At 44.9% G+C, this 13,557-nt stretch overlaps 1 long non-coding RNA gene across 2 annotated transcripts in view; it reads right to left on the bottom strand.

Annotated features, from left to right (window-relative positions):
- Nucleotides 1-13,335, bottom strand: part of LOC134431985 (uncharacterized) — a 49,280-nt gene extending 35,945 nt beyond the window's left edge. The window contains exons 1-2 of one of the 2 annotated variants that reach the window (XR_010031175.1): nt 12,963-13,335; nt 9,668-9,718 (exon numbers count right to left, since the gene is read on the bottom strand). This is a non-coding gene — a long non-coding RNA (uncharacterized LOC134431985). The remainder of the gene's footprint in view (nt 1-9,667; nt 9,719-12,962) is intronic. The other variant, XR_010031174.1, reaches the window with a different exon arrangement.
- Between the last annotated feature and the right edge of the window lie 222 nt (nt 13,336-13,557).

The following is a 13,557-nucleotide window of genomic DNA, read 5'->3' as shown; positions in this document are numbered from 1 at the left end:
TTGATATATCACAAAGTGGAAGAGTTACAACATGTACCAACTCTCAACCAGGAAAAATGAACCTGATTCATAATTCACTTTGAGAATGTCTAGTTAGTCAATCAAGTGATTTGTAATCATAAAGGCTGCCAGGAATTGAATGAATAATGGACTGTACTAAAATCCTCAGATTTTCTAGTATTCTTATCTCATATGTGACTTCTATTGCTATTTCTGATACTTATCTCTCTTTCAGCAGAATAAATTAAACTATTCATATATACTGAAAAGAATATATTTGACTATTTAATAAACAAATTGAGTGACCACTCAATGTAACAACTGAATGTGAGGTTTTTCTCCACAGAAGATAAATCTTTAGGAAGTGGAGCTTGAACAGAAAAAAAAGCTTTTCCCTTCCCCATCTCCCCTGCAATTTTTCCTCTTGAAAGGATTTTTGGAGTAATCAATCCTACCATATATCATATTGTTACAGTACAATTTCTCAAGTTGTTTTATAACCATAGAAATTACATAATGCATATAGCACGGCATTTGTTAAAGAGCAACTGCTTTACTCTCTTTCTGGAGCTGAGAAGCATCTTTACATTGTATGCTTATTTAATAAGGAATTACATCCAAATCTGTATTTTTACCATAGTCTGGCAGAATCAGATATTTGTAGACCGAGATGGAAACAAGACACAACCATCTTAAATATGAAACTGTGCTGAAGATGGAGTTTAATATGTGTTAATCATATTCAGAAGTGCAGATTTTTAATGTTTAGTTTCTCTTCCAGGCTTTTGCTGCAAAACAAAACTTCTGAGCCCTGAAACTAGCATTAATTCGGAAGTCCCTTAATTGCAGTTTCTCTTACATTGAAATTTTAATTTATTGTTTGCTATACTATTCATTGTTATCTCGTGCATTTCGAAACATATGCTTTCAATATCCTGACAACTGAATCAGTCAATTTTTGACTGATTTGTGCATCTATGCTGTAAGATTTTTTATTCCTGACCTCTTTCCCTACCTACAAAGCAAGTCCATTGACAGACAATTGCCCCTTGTCAATTTGTACTGATGTAATTTTTTTTTTAATGGTGAGGGTCTGTGTGACAAAGAATGAATTGTGAAATGATAAAATTGAATTTATTATATATTTTTATGTTATTTTAGCCAGAAGGATTTTAAGGAATTTACTTTATTGATCATCCAGGTGTGAGGCTTACACCCCCCTATAAACTCAAAGGTCATTTCTTATTAAAAAAAAAAAAAACAGAGAACTTCATCTAGCAGTGAAATACAACCTATCCCACCCCAAAATTGGTAATGAGAGAAAACAGTTATTTCTGGAAGTTTTGGATCAAGCTTAGAAATAAACTTGAATTTAGAAAAGCAGGATGTAATTAGCTAAACTGAATTATAGACAGGGTGGTGTTCCTACTGTTGTAGGCATTCCTATGCTATTTTGTAATGATTGCAAGGGATCACAGTATGGGTTTTAAACCTTCTCTAAAGCTGTTGTCATTTCTAAGGGACAGCATCAAATCAAATGTAAATTACAACTGAAGTGTAACCATGAGCAAAACTCATGTTTTAGGATACTTTTTTATTTCCAGTGAAAACATAACATTCTGGTCTGTGGAAATGCCCACAGACCAGACAGGGTGCCATTGTGACAGTGGATGAAGAAAATAATTTGAAAACCAAAATGGCAACTTTGAAAAGACACTTTTAACTCAGTTTAAAAAGCTGAGAAAAAATACAAAAAGCACCATAAAATCTTGGGTAATTTTGTCTTTACTGTTCAAATGTTAGGGAAGCACCTGAAAACATTTCTCAGAAGATAAAAAACAGTTTTGATAGAGAAGTATCATAGTTAATTTTAATGTTTTTTCTGACTGCTGAAATAATTTCAAAAATTATTTAAAATCCACAGATGATGGAGTGCACAAGGTCAAGATGTGTCGTTAGTGCAGTGTACATTGTGGACTAAACCTACGCATTTTTCCAACTAATGTCACTGTCAGTGTTTCTAGCTCAAGGAATTCCATAGCAGTTATTCAAGAATGTTCATGCTGAGCTTTTCAAAAATAAGCATGAGCTTGTGACTAGAAAATGTAATGGCTGTCATGTTAAAAATCAGTGGATTTTGAAATAAGACAACCGTACTTCCATTCTAGAGCCATGATCTCTACCAATACACAATTACGATTTACTAGTGATGGTCTTCTTGATACATTGGAATATAGTAAAGCTGAAAAGCTGATTAGAACCAAAACTGCAATTTTTGAACTTCCTTTAATATGGTGTAAACTGAAAGAAGTTCTGGTGCAGCTAATTTTAATAGCTACATAATGATCTTAGTAATGAGATGCTAGAGTGGTAAGCCCCATACTTTTTACTTACTTGGAAAAAATGAATTATCAATACAGCAGTGGCTGTGAAATATGAAGCAAGAAAGTCCTACTCATTCATTTGGAGTTTTAATTCACGCTTTCTGTGGAAAAACAGAAACTTGTTACTCATTGAATGCTGAGTTCTAACCAGATTGAATTATGGTATTCTTTCCATGGTTCTGCAAAAAAAAACAGCAAAATTTTGATCTGCAATATAGCAACATCTAATGCAGGGAGATGAGTTTTACTGCTGCTGTTTTAAAGCTTCATAATAGCAGACAAAATGTGTAGGCAAGAGATCTACTCCCAAATACTGCTGAGAAGTGCATGTATGAATTTCTAGATGAATTTAAAACAAATAAATTTAATGGAGGAAAATATCAATCTACTTGGTGGGAGAGCATGTTTCCAGAGAAATAATGGTGTCCAGTTCCTGGGTTCCTTGCTATAACATGATATTTTGTTCTAACTCTTCACCTGTCTATTTGAACTAAATGACTTAGAGGTGAGCTGAGAGCAGCAGTACTGATGCCCTTTAGCACCTAACTTCCAGCTTTCATGTATCCAGCAGTTCTCTACCTACCTATGCATACAGCTATGAATGCACAGCCTCCAATAATGCAGGGAGGGGAAAGTTACTCCCTACTGCTTTAGGGGGAAAAAAATTAAAACAAAAAAGTTACTCCCTGCTACAAGGGAAAAAACTATCAGAGCTTTGGCTAAATTTTTACCTTTTCAGTCAGGATCTTTTCTTTTATATTTTCCAGAAGCTGGGCCAGGGTCTAGTAGTTGCTCTGTACAAAATATATGAACCTGTCTTAGCAAGGCACAAGTCCCCATTGTGTCCATCAGAAGGGATTTCTTTCTTTCTCTTCCTTGCAGGTTTATTTTTCTTTATATCTTATGATTGAGGCTGACCAAAGCAAATATTTGCATATTGCAGGGTTTCAGCACTGCTAAGAGCAAGTCCCATACTCTTAAAACTTGTGAGCCATCGCACTTAATGTAGTAAAAAACTACCTTGACTGGAAGATTCAATTCTAAAACAGCTGGTCTCACTTTTGTCATGAGTCCCTTATAAATATGAATTTTAAGTGACAGATGAGACTTCAGGATTGCTCTAACAAAGTGTTTTGATCAGCCCTTAAAATGTCTGTTTTCAGAAATGCACTGAAATTGCAGTTGCTTCTGCAGAATTCAATGTTATAAGAGTTAGATTGACACAAAAATTGGATGCGACCAAAGTCAAATCCAGAGTTTGTATTTAACCCAGCAAACCCTAGGAAACAATCAGCTTGTACTTTCTTAGTGTAAAGAATTCATAATTCAGTGAAAAGAAAGTTTGACAAACATTATTCATCACTACTTCTTCTTTTTGTTAGCTTATGGGATGAGGGAGAAATGTCTTCGGGACCAGTCTCTTCCAAATTAGCTAAATGGGAATAGATATGCTAAAGTACAGCCAGTCAGACCCCCACAAGGCCACAAAGCCCCATATGGGCAGAGTCCAAGCAAAACTCTACTTATGTGCAAATCCAGCATTGGCATAGGTCTGTTTTGTCCAAAGATGAGCCAGTCCCAGGGCCACAGCTGAAAACTGTGCATGGTCTGTATGCACCAGAACGGCAGGGTGGAGCATGCAGATTCCAGCACATCTGCACTTGATGCCAGAAATGGGAGCTGAGTATTTAAAAGTGCATCTTAGCAGATGGAGTGGATGCATCTTAGAGTGGCTTTTCCCCACTCTAGTCTGTTTTTCTCCCTGGTGGGGAGTGCTTCTTCACACAAACTTCTCCCGATCGATAGCGTGACAGCCCTAATGTATAGTTAGTGTGTGTGAGGGTCATACAGCTGTCCCTTCAGTAGGCATTAATCCTACTTTCAGAACTATGCGAGAGGTTAATGTTTGCTAATCTAACAGACTCTGTTTCTTTCCAGATCTGAAGGGATGAAAGGATGTGAGCTTGACTTAAGCGTTTTAAATTTGGTCTGTGATGGATTCTGCCTGTTTTATTACAAACTGGAGGAATAGGGGTGGAAATCTGTCTCTGCTCCTAACTCAGACTTTCCAAGCCAAGAATATTGTTATCATTATTAATCAAGAGCATAACTTTCCTTATTGCCTAGCAAAGGAGCAGAAGGATTCCCCTGTGTAAGCTGAAAAGTATTGGCAAGGAGAAAGGGGCAGAGGGAATGAGAGCGTTTGCTTCCAAGCAAGACAAACTCTGCCCTGAGAGCCAAGCCTCCCTGGGGCTGGGCTATCCAAGCAGGAAGAATGTGAACTGTTGCATTTTGTGCCTTTATTTTCAAAGTTACTTGACAGTGAAAAGCTATCTGGAGTAGGAATGCCAGGCAGTGTTAAGCCAGAAAAGTGGGGGTCCCTGCTACACCACAGAAGCCTTTGAAGGAAAGTTTGCAGCATTCCCCAGGATAACAGCATTTCCCAGGCTGCCATGCCAGGAGGCAGCCACCCTTTTCCTTCTGCAGGCTAACCCACACTGCAGGGTTTCCCCAGACAAAATAGGGATTTCAAGGGATTCCCAGAAGTGGAAACAAGAACGAACTCCTTATGACTACTTTTAAAGTTCCTTTGAAACCTGCCAGGTAGAGAAGGGAAAGTTAGACTTGACAGACCACAGAGGGATCGCATGCAAGAAAACACAAGAGCATTACTCAGGCAGGGCAAGGCATAATTTCTTGTGGGATGACAAGGAAATCATGCTGTGACTCTAGTACTGGTATTTGGATTTCACCTGAAATTACAGAAAATTAAAAAAGAAAGTAGTAGGCTAACATCCTCTGAGAGAGGAGGGGAAAAAATAGTCGGGCTGTAACTTCAAAATTTCCTAGATTTGCTATGCAGTGGATCTGTGCTATCCAGTACAATAAATTTACTGTCCCTTTGAAAATAGTTATTGAACTACACTCATCACAAGTCAGATACAAAGGTAAAATAAACATTTCTCTGCTCTCCATGATATCTAAAAGTGCCGGTTTTGCACGACACAGCTTTCCACAAGCCCAAGGTGTAAAGACAGTAGTCTATGATAACATTACGCACTAGAAGCACCCAAAGTTTAAAACTTTTGGAGACTAAATCAATACAGTATTTAGTGCTGCATTGTGGAAACAAACAGAAGAGCACAGCTGACCTGTCTCTGCTGCAGATAAAGCAGGTCTGAAAAGAGCAGTGCTGTGGTCAGAGTAGCAGCAGCAAATCTTGCTCTCTTCCCCTCACGGTTCCACAATCTGCACCAAAAGGAGCGCCCAGCTGCCTTTTTTCACCACAGATTGACACTTCAAGGTCTGATTTTTTTTTATCAGATTATCCTGAAAACATGCAGATGAATTGATCTGGGAGATTTCAGTCCCATCCACCCCCACATACATCAGACCAGCAACTCTGGGACCTGACATAAACTACAGCTTATTTAATATCCCAGACAGGTAGATGGACAGAAAATTGATTAGAAGTAGGTGGTCTGGTGATTTTAAGAATGAACCTTGAAGTTTATGCAATCCTCCTGTAATTCCTACCCCTGCTGTTTAGCATGAACATAACATTTCTCTGTGACCGTCAAATGCCCACTGCTCACATCCAACTGCTTGTTGAAATTGCTCTTGAGACTAAGCAACTCCCACCAAGACATGGTAACCTTTTTTTAAAAGAGAAGTGGTGAAACGAGAGAAGATGGACTCATTTAAGGAATTAGTGGCTCTACAACATAAGGAAAAAACTTCTTTACAGCTTCCCTGGGACTTCAGGATTTTGTGTTTCTATTTTTACAAGAATGGGCTGATTTGTTTTAGGCTGTTACTGTCTATTACTGCTGAAGTCCTGGAGAAGGGTGGAAGCAGAGAATTCTGGCAATCTGCCTAAAGAGAAATCAATGAAACAAATTAATCCTTCACAGGCTGCAATGACACAGTAATCCATCACTCAGAGGTGCTTTTATACACGAAATCAGAGAGCAGAGGAAAGAGCCCTCGGGGACATCACAGACAACAACTTACAACAGTACTGGGAAAATACTAAGGAATCAGTTTATTTAAAGAGGATAGATTTCAGCTGATTGCCTGTTTAGTTTCATATTTTTCTTCATGCTGCTGCAAAGCTCTGGGCGGACGGCCCTACCTGCTGAGCACTAGCAACCCTGATCCCCTCCGTGGACTTCCAGGAGTGGGTGTGGAAATTATTCTTTTTACCCATGATGGGCAAGTGGCTGAGAAACTGACTTTTGGAGGGGAGGGTCGCTGAAGGTCCTCCGGGCTTCGCAGGATCGGACCCCGCAGGCAGCAAGTACCCTGATCCTTTCCCACGTCTTCAGCTCCATGGGATGCATGTGGAGCAGGGTAGGGGGGCAAGGAGTAGCCCGCTGTCCGCGACCTCAGTTGTCACCGGCTGTGAGGGCGGAGAGGCTGGGCAGAGTCAGACCCGCTCTCCCCCTCTATCCTCGCACCCTTTTGCGAGTCCCTTTTCGGGAAACGGACCTGGATTTGTCGATACCATCGACAGGTGCTTAAAAATCACTTGGTGGTGTCCAAAAGCACACCTTCCCCCACCCCTCCGAGGGAGGGGGGCTGCTGGGAGCGACACCTGCTGCCGGTCACGGGCGCCGCCTCAATAAAGCAAAAACAAAAACAAAACCACACGTGGCGAGGCGGCAGTGCCTGCGCGGTCCGGCTCCCGCACCCTCGCCGGTCGTTCTCCTCTCCCCGTACGGATGTGACTCCTCTTTCCAAAGTGGGACAGAACCGGGGGCATCACCCATCCCTCAGGGCGACCCTCCGAAGGCGGTGGGAGACGGGCAGGAGTTCGGCAACACGCTGAAAAGTCAGCGGAAAACTCGTGAAATGGCTGAACTACCGAAACTCGGCCACCGGGACTCTCTCAGGAGGAGCAATTCTTTATTTTAATTTTTCACTCCTCCCTTTGTAAGGGCAAAAAGGTGATTTTGATAGCCCGCTTCCCTATCGGCTTCGCTACCCTGCACACTTAGGAGTCATGTTTTATTCCGAATTTCCCCTACTTTGAAAAGGCTGATAACGTAAGGATCCAGTGATGCTGCTGATGTCGGGAGAAATATACAAATTGGGGAACCTAAATGCTTTGAACAGACATGCGTCTAAACATGAAGATCGCCGTTGATAGAGTCAGTCTGTTCCTAGGAAAGTGAAGAAGCACCGAATTAAATTGCCAAGAAAGGGAAACGAAAGTTTCTATAGCGTAACTGCATTACTTCACCTATACTATTACCTTTCGTATGACCTCTTGAAAGAAGGCAGACTCAGTACAACCTTCATATTCAAAAATTGGCTGTGTTTAGGCCAGTGAATGTGGGTTGATTTAAAAAGGCTTTTTCATCCTCCAAATCAAATGAAGTCATTAGACGTTTTCTTTTTTAAATGTCGCTATTCCCTTCATTAGATACTCACACACTTAGTGAACTTCTTAGTATCTGGACCATCACTTTTGTGGGGGTTTTTCGGGTTTGTTTGTTTGTCTGTTTGTTCTGGGGGAGGGGAGTGGGGCGGTGGTTCAGACTGAAGAGGATTCCACTCTTGTACACTTATTTTCTGGGCGTATGTCATTCATTTTGCTCATTGGAATGCCTCCTATGGAGATTTCTAGAGGTTATCAGTATTCCTGAAGGCTCTATGTGAAAAGGGAGCCTCGCGAACTTAGTCTCTCGGGAAGAAGCCTGTCAGTGATCTCCGCTGAGATGGCAAGCATTCCCAGCCAGCCCAGGCGGATTTCGGAGCGCTGATCGCCTTCAAAGAGTCACTGGGGCCCTCTTGCCCTTCTGGAGACACCGCCAAAGGGAGACTTAAGTTTGGAGGAGAGGAAAAGGGAAAAAAGCAAAGGCGCTTCTACCTGGTAGCTCGGGAAGTTGGCAAACAAAACAAACCCCGCAGCTCCAGCAACTCGGGCTCCCCAGCTCGTAGTGAGAGGCACTCTGGGGGCGTTTCTCGGATTAAGCGTTTATTACAGGTGCCCCTCCTGCCTGAGCGGCAGACCTGCCCCTGCTAGCACTGGAGCCTCGGAGTTCCGCAGCCCGCAGCAAAGCTCAAGCGTGAGGAAAAGGACGCGAGCGGCGTCCCCCAGTTTGCGATGGGACAGGAGGTTATCAGCCCGCGGGACAGCGGGGCGGGGTGCTTGAGAGGCTCTGCAGATTATTGACGGAAACACGCTGGGTGAGCCAGCCCTTCCCTGCGCTGGCAGGAGAAACCAGGGGCGTCCTGCTTAATTATGTATAGCCTAATAGCAGGTGGGGCTTTCCACGTGTTTTGCTGCTAAACCTGCGACATCTTCAGATTCCCCTCGGCAGTGCTTTGTGCCATTTAAGCCCGTCTTCCTCCTGCTCAGACAGATTCAGCCGTGTGCTTCATGTGTCTCTCTCCCTGTATTGGCTCCAAATAAACGGATCATGAATGTAAAACTATCCCCCCAAGACATATGACTAAGAATTGTCAAGGAGACTTTGGTCCACTATCTCTGTCTATTATGCCAGTCACTCATCATGATCCCTTGTGGTGTGTCATACGTCATGATGACACTGATTCATGACACAGTTTAATGCTATTCAGGGATGCTCTGGCATAGCGCAGCATCCTGCCTCCACCTGCCTCACTTTTGTAGCTGGTTACAAATGCATCCTTTGCATCGTCTCCAAAGGATCATTGCACCCCCTAAACCAAAAGCAACCGTCCCAGATGCTTTCTGGTCAAGTGTGCACAGCTCGGGGTTTCTAGGTATTTTCCTGTTTAGGAGTGGTTTTGCCTGCCGTCTCTGCCTAGTTTTTGCCTCGGAACCATCGGCGCGGTGACTGTCTTCGCCGTCCCTCCACTCCCAGCCTGGGGCTAAAGGGCAATCCCAGTTTATCTCGGAGGTCTTTGCCTCCCGCCTTGCGTTGGGCGCTCGGCACTCCTGACATAAAACCGAAAAAGATGCCTGTCCACACATGAGCTGTCTATTCCCCTTGTGGGAGAAAGTAAGAGTCTCCATGCTGAGCCCTGGTGCGAGAGGCCAGCGGGCGGCCGAAGGGCGGCGCGGAGCGGGGCTGGGTGAGGACCAAATTCGCCTCCAAATTCTCCACCTCCGTGCCCGCTCAGCACGGGCAGCCCCGGGCTCCCAGGGTGTGCGGAGCAGCATACGGAGGTCGGTGCAACCTCGGGGCTCTGGCCGCGGGGCTGCAGAAGGGATGCAAACAAATGCGGCTGCAACACCTGCGACCCACAATGGTGCTGGAATTTGTGCAGTAACATGGAGTAGTTGCTCTTACCGCTTCCAGAGGGAGCTCAAAGCTGGAAAATCAAGGTTAGAGTCCTCCAAACTGTAAACAATTTCCACAGAGCGCGTCCACGGTGCAGGCAGATGGACAGGAGGACGAGAGAGAGAAAAAGAGAGAGAATTCTTCATTTGTCTCAGAAGGGACTTTAAGATTCATTTAACATCATGTGATTAGGGATAAAGATTCTGTCAATGTGTAATCATCTGTTTAGCTGCAGCACACGGGCTGAAAAACTTCTACCTGTGCACGGTGGGAAGAAACACGAGGGTGATGCATGGTCAGCAGAGATCCAAGGTGCAATAATTAATTCGCTGCAGACCACAGGGCTCTTTAGCAAGTACGTAAAGTCTGCCTGGAAATAGCGATCTACTTGTGCACGTCCACGCAAGGATCTCACGCGTGTTGCAGTGGAAGTTATTTGGCTGCATGTGAGAACATGTGACACCTGTCTGCAGGATTTCGGGGCTTGGGCTTGTGTGATACACCCCTGTGTGATATGCCCAGCCTGTAGCATGGGATGTTCACCTTGCTCTGCGTGTTTTCCCTCCATGAGATTCCACACTTGTTTGTGTCACGTGTTATTAAACACGGGCAATCCCACTCCGCGGTTCGCAGTTTAGCAGCGGCTGACACTGGAAATTTAATGCTGACTTGGAAATGCCACACACAGCTTATGAAGGGCGACAAGCATGCAAGAATGGCTGGGATTTAGGTCTGGGCAGAGAGATTATTCTATAGGGCGCTGAGCTAGACCAGTGCTCAAGGGGTCAAAACCTACCTTCACCCTCATCCTCACCCTCGCACTCCTCAACCTCATCGTCCAGCCTGCTTCGTGCCCACCCCGTGCTGCCCCGTCACCTACCCAGCCTGAATCTCAGCTCACACGTACAGACACTCGCACAAGCGGTCCTTGCCTCCTGTTCCACCCAGAAGGAACTTTCCCGCTCACGATCTCTCCTCCCACATTCCTCCCCCGGGAAGGAACCGCTCCCTGCCCCTTCGGTCCCCAAGACTCTCTGAAGTGTCACAATTTGCATATAAACCACCGGGCATAAGCGGCAGGTTCGTTTGCTTCCGGGAAAACAAGCAAGTAAAAATATAGAGATGAACCCAGAGCTTTATTGCTCTGTTAGCAGCGAGACAGCCTGTACTTGTAAAAGGCGGGGGGGAAAGAAGACGCTGTGTTACAGAGCCACCACCGCCGCCCCGACAAGTCATTACGCCTCTAATCCCCCGCCGCCCCCGCAATTAGCCGCACCTCACGAGGGTGCTGCTCACGCTCAAATTGCGCTGAAAACTAAGGGATCCTATTGAATCTCAGCGGGTGCCGGGGATGGGGAGTTCCACTCAGACGGCCCCGAAAGCGCCGCGGGTGCGGGGCCAGCGCGGCAGCGGAGAGGAGCGGGGCGGGGCGGGGCGGGGCGGGGCGGGGGCGGCGTGCTCGGGGCAGCGCGGAGCGGAGCGCGCCCGCGGAGCGGCCGGGGCGGGCGGCGGCGGAACCGCTTCGACCCGGGCATGACCCTCGGTGCGCGACGCCCGGCAGACTGCTACTGCGGCTGCCAAAGCTTTCTCCTTTCTCTGCGTTTTCCCCCCGAATTCCTCACCCCTCACTGGTGTCTTGACCCACAGCACAGTCCAGCAAACAATTCTGTTTATGTCCTTTACAATAGCAATTTTATGCGGTACAATGCGACACATACAGCAATGAATATGCATAGAGAGCTGCGAGGGGACATGAATGCGTACGGCGAAATGCCGCTTTCCCTACCTGTCCCTTTTTTAGCTAGTTTGAACAAAAGGCATCGCAGATGCGTTTTGTGGCACTGAATTAATTCCAGATATTTGGTACACAAACTTAGTGAGCCCAAAGGAGATTAATTTTCCAGAGTAATCCAATTAAAAGATTTTTAAACTAATCTTTTTGGGGGGAAAAATAGTGCAAAGCTGAAGAGGAAAATCGGTTTTATGACAGTGATTTATTGCACCAGTTTGGTCTATAGAAGGATGATTTCCCTTATTTTCCCTCCCACTGTGAAGTCGCAAATATACACTGAAAAATACACGTGTATATATGGCTGAATTTATTTTATTTTATTTCATTTAATTTCATTTTACTTTATTTCATTTTATTTTATTTTATTTTATGGAAAGAGTACCATCCAGACGAGACCCTTGCCCTTAAGCTCCAAGGAAGGGAGTTTGGTCGTTCACAAGTACCTTAGACTTTTTAAAGGGCTAATAGATTTATGGTCTCTTTTCCGACGCCCATCCAGAGTAATTAGCACATATGTTCTAAATAGATGATAGTTTTGTGAGCAATAAAGCAATTATCCATCGCTAGAGCTGACAGATCCTCCAAATAAGCTCCAACCAGCAGCTAATTGGAGAAGTCATTTCAGCTTCATTGTCTGCAATTAGTCCTGCTAAACTATTACACCCAAACTACCTGGTTTGAGGTTTATTTATTCATATCTATTTGCATTTACAAATGTTTACTAAGTCACGCTTAACTTTTCCAGGAGAAGAGCCTCTCTGGGGCTTCTTGGGGGTTGGGGGGGCGGGGGGCGGTAGGGAGGGAGGTTGAGGGGGTTTTATTGAGATTTTTTCTCCTTTTGCATCCAGGAGAGCCACTGTCTCAGCGGTGCTGGCGGGCTCAGTGGTGCACAAACACGTGTCCACTCTGCTGAGCCGGGGACATAAAATTGTATTTTCCTGACCGGTGCAACCTAGAGAGCAGCAAGGGCAGTGGGGAGGAAGGAGATGGGTAATTCTGCTAAGGGAAAAAAAAAAAAAAAAAAAAAAAAAAAAAAAAAAAAAACAAAAAAAAACAAACTAAAACCAACCACTTTCCACCTGAGCTCTGCATTTAGGGACAGCCTGGATGACCCCGCAGTACTCCACCTCACAGGTCCTTCGGTGCTGGAAGAGCCCCTCTCTGTGTGTGAGTGTGAGTGTGTGTGAGTGTGAGTGTGAGTGTGTGTGAGTGTGTCCCCAGCCGTGCCTGGGGACATGGCATTTGAGGATAGAAAAAGATCTGTGGGTCGAGGGAGCCTTTTTCTGTCCACCTCCCACGACTGCCGCCTCCTCGGGGGTGAAAAAATTAAACAAGGCGATGGGGGCTGAGGACTTGTGCACAGTGAGTGGAAAAAATGTGTTAAACATCAGTTTGACGCCCCATCGCATCTTCAAAATATACATCGCCTGGATTTCTTCTACTTAATTTAATCCTTATTCGACTGTGTTTCCTTCTCGCCATCTATTTACTAGAAGTCCCAGCAAAACGTACCTCGGGAGAGGAGGAGGGGGGCGACACACGATGGCGGGGGGAGGACTTCATTTGAACCTCTAGACTTAAGCAGGTATTTAGCAGGGAGGCACTCCAAGGAGTTTGAAGTAAGTCTCTTAAGTCATGACTTCTGCCCAGGACTTGAGCAGCTCCTGGAGTGGAAAAGATTTGTGTGTCGGGATAGGAACTTGTAGCCTTAGCAACAAAGGGGTCACATGAAGGAATTTTCAGCAAAAGTGTCCCAGACTGAGAAAGAAACGCCAATTTCTGAGCTGCTAGGAAGGAGGAGATAGTGCCCTGGATTGAGCCTCAAGAGCAAAACTTTTTCTATTTGGCAGAGGCCCCCAAGTTTGCCCGCCTCCTTTTTTTTTATTTTTCCCCTTAACGCATAGCAAAAAAAAAAAAACCAACACCACCCCCCCCCCAAAAAAAAAAAAAAAAAAAAAAAAAAAAACCAGAAACACCAGCCTTGGCAAGATGATCCCCAGGAAGCTGCGGACACCTCCGTCGGTGCCTGCCTGATGTGCGGAGTTGGTTGCCCGCCACAGGGCGACTGATCCTTGGGGTCACCCACTCCCGGCGGCCCGGACTGTCA

The sequence above is a fragment of the Melospiza melodia genome, chromosome Z (assembly GCF_035770615.1).
Source record: "Melospiza melodia melodia isolate bMelMel2 chromosome Z, bMelMel2.pri, whole genome shotgun sequence".
Classification (NCBI taxonomy): domain Eukaryota; kingdom Metazoa; phylum Chordata; class Aves; order Passeriformes; family Passerellidae; genus Melospiza; species Melospiza melodia.
Note: the sequence above shows the minus strand (reverse complement) of the source record. Positions and strands in the feature narration are given on the sequence as shown.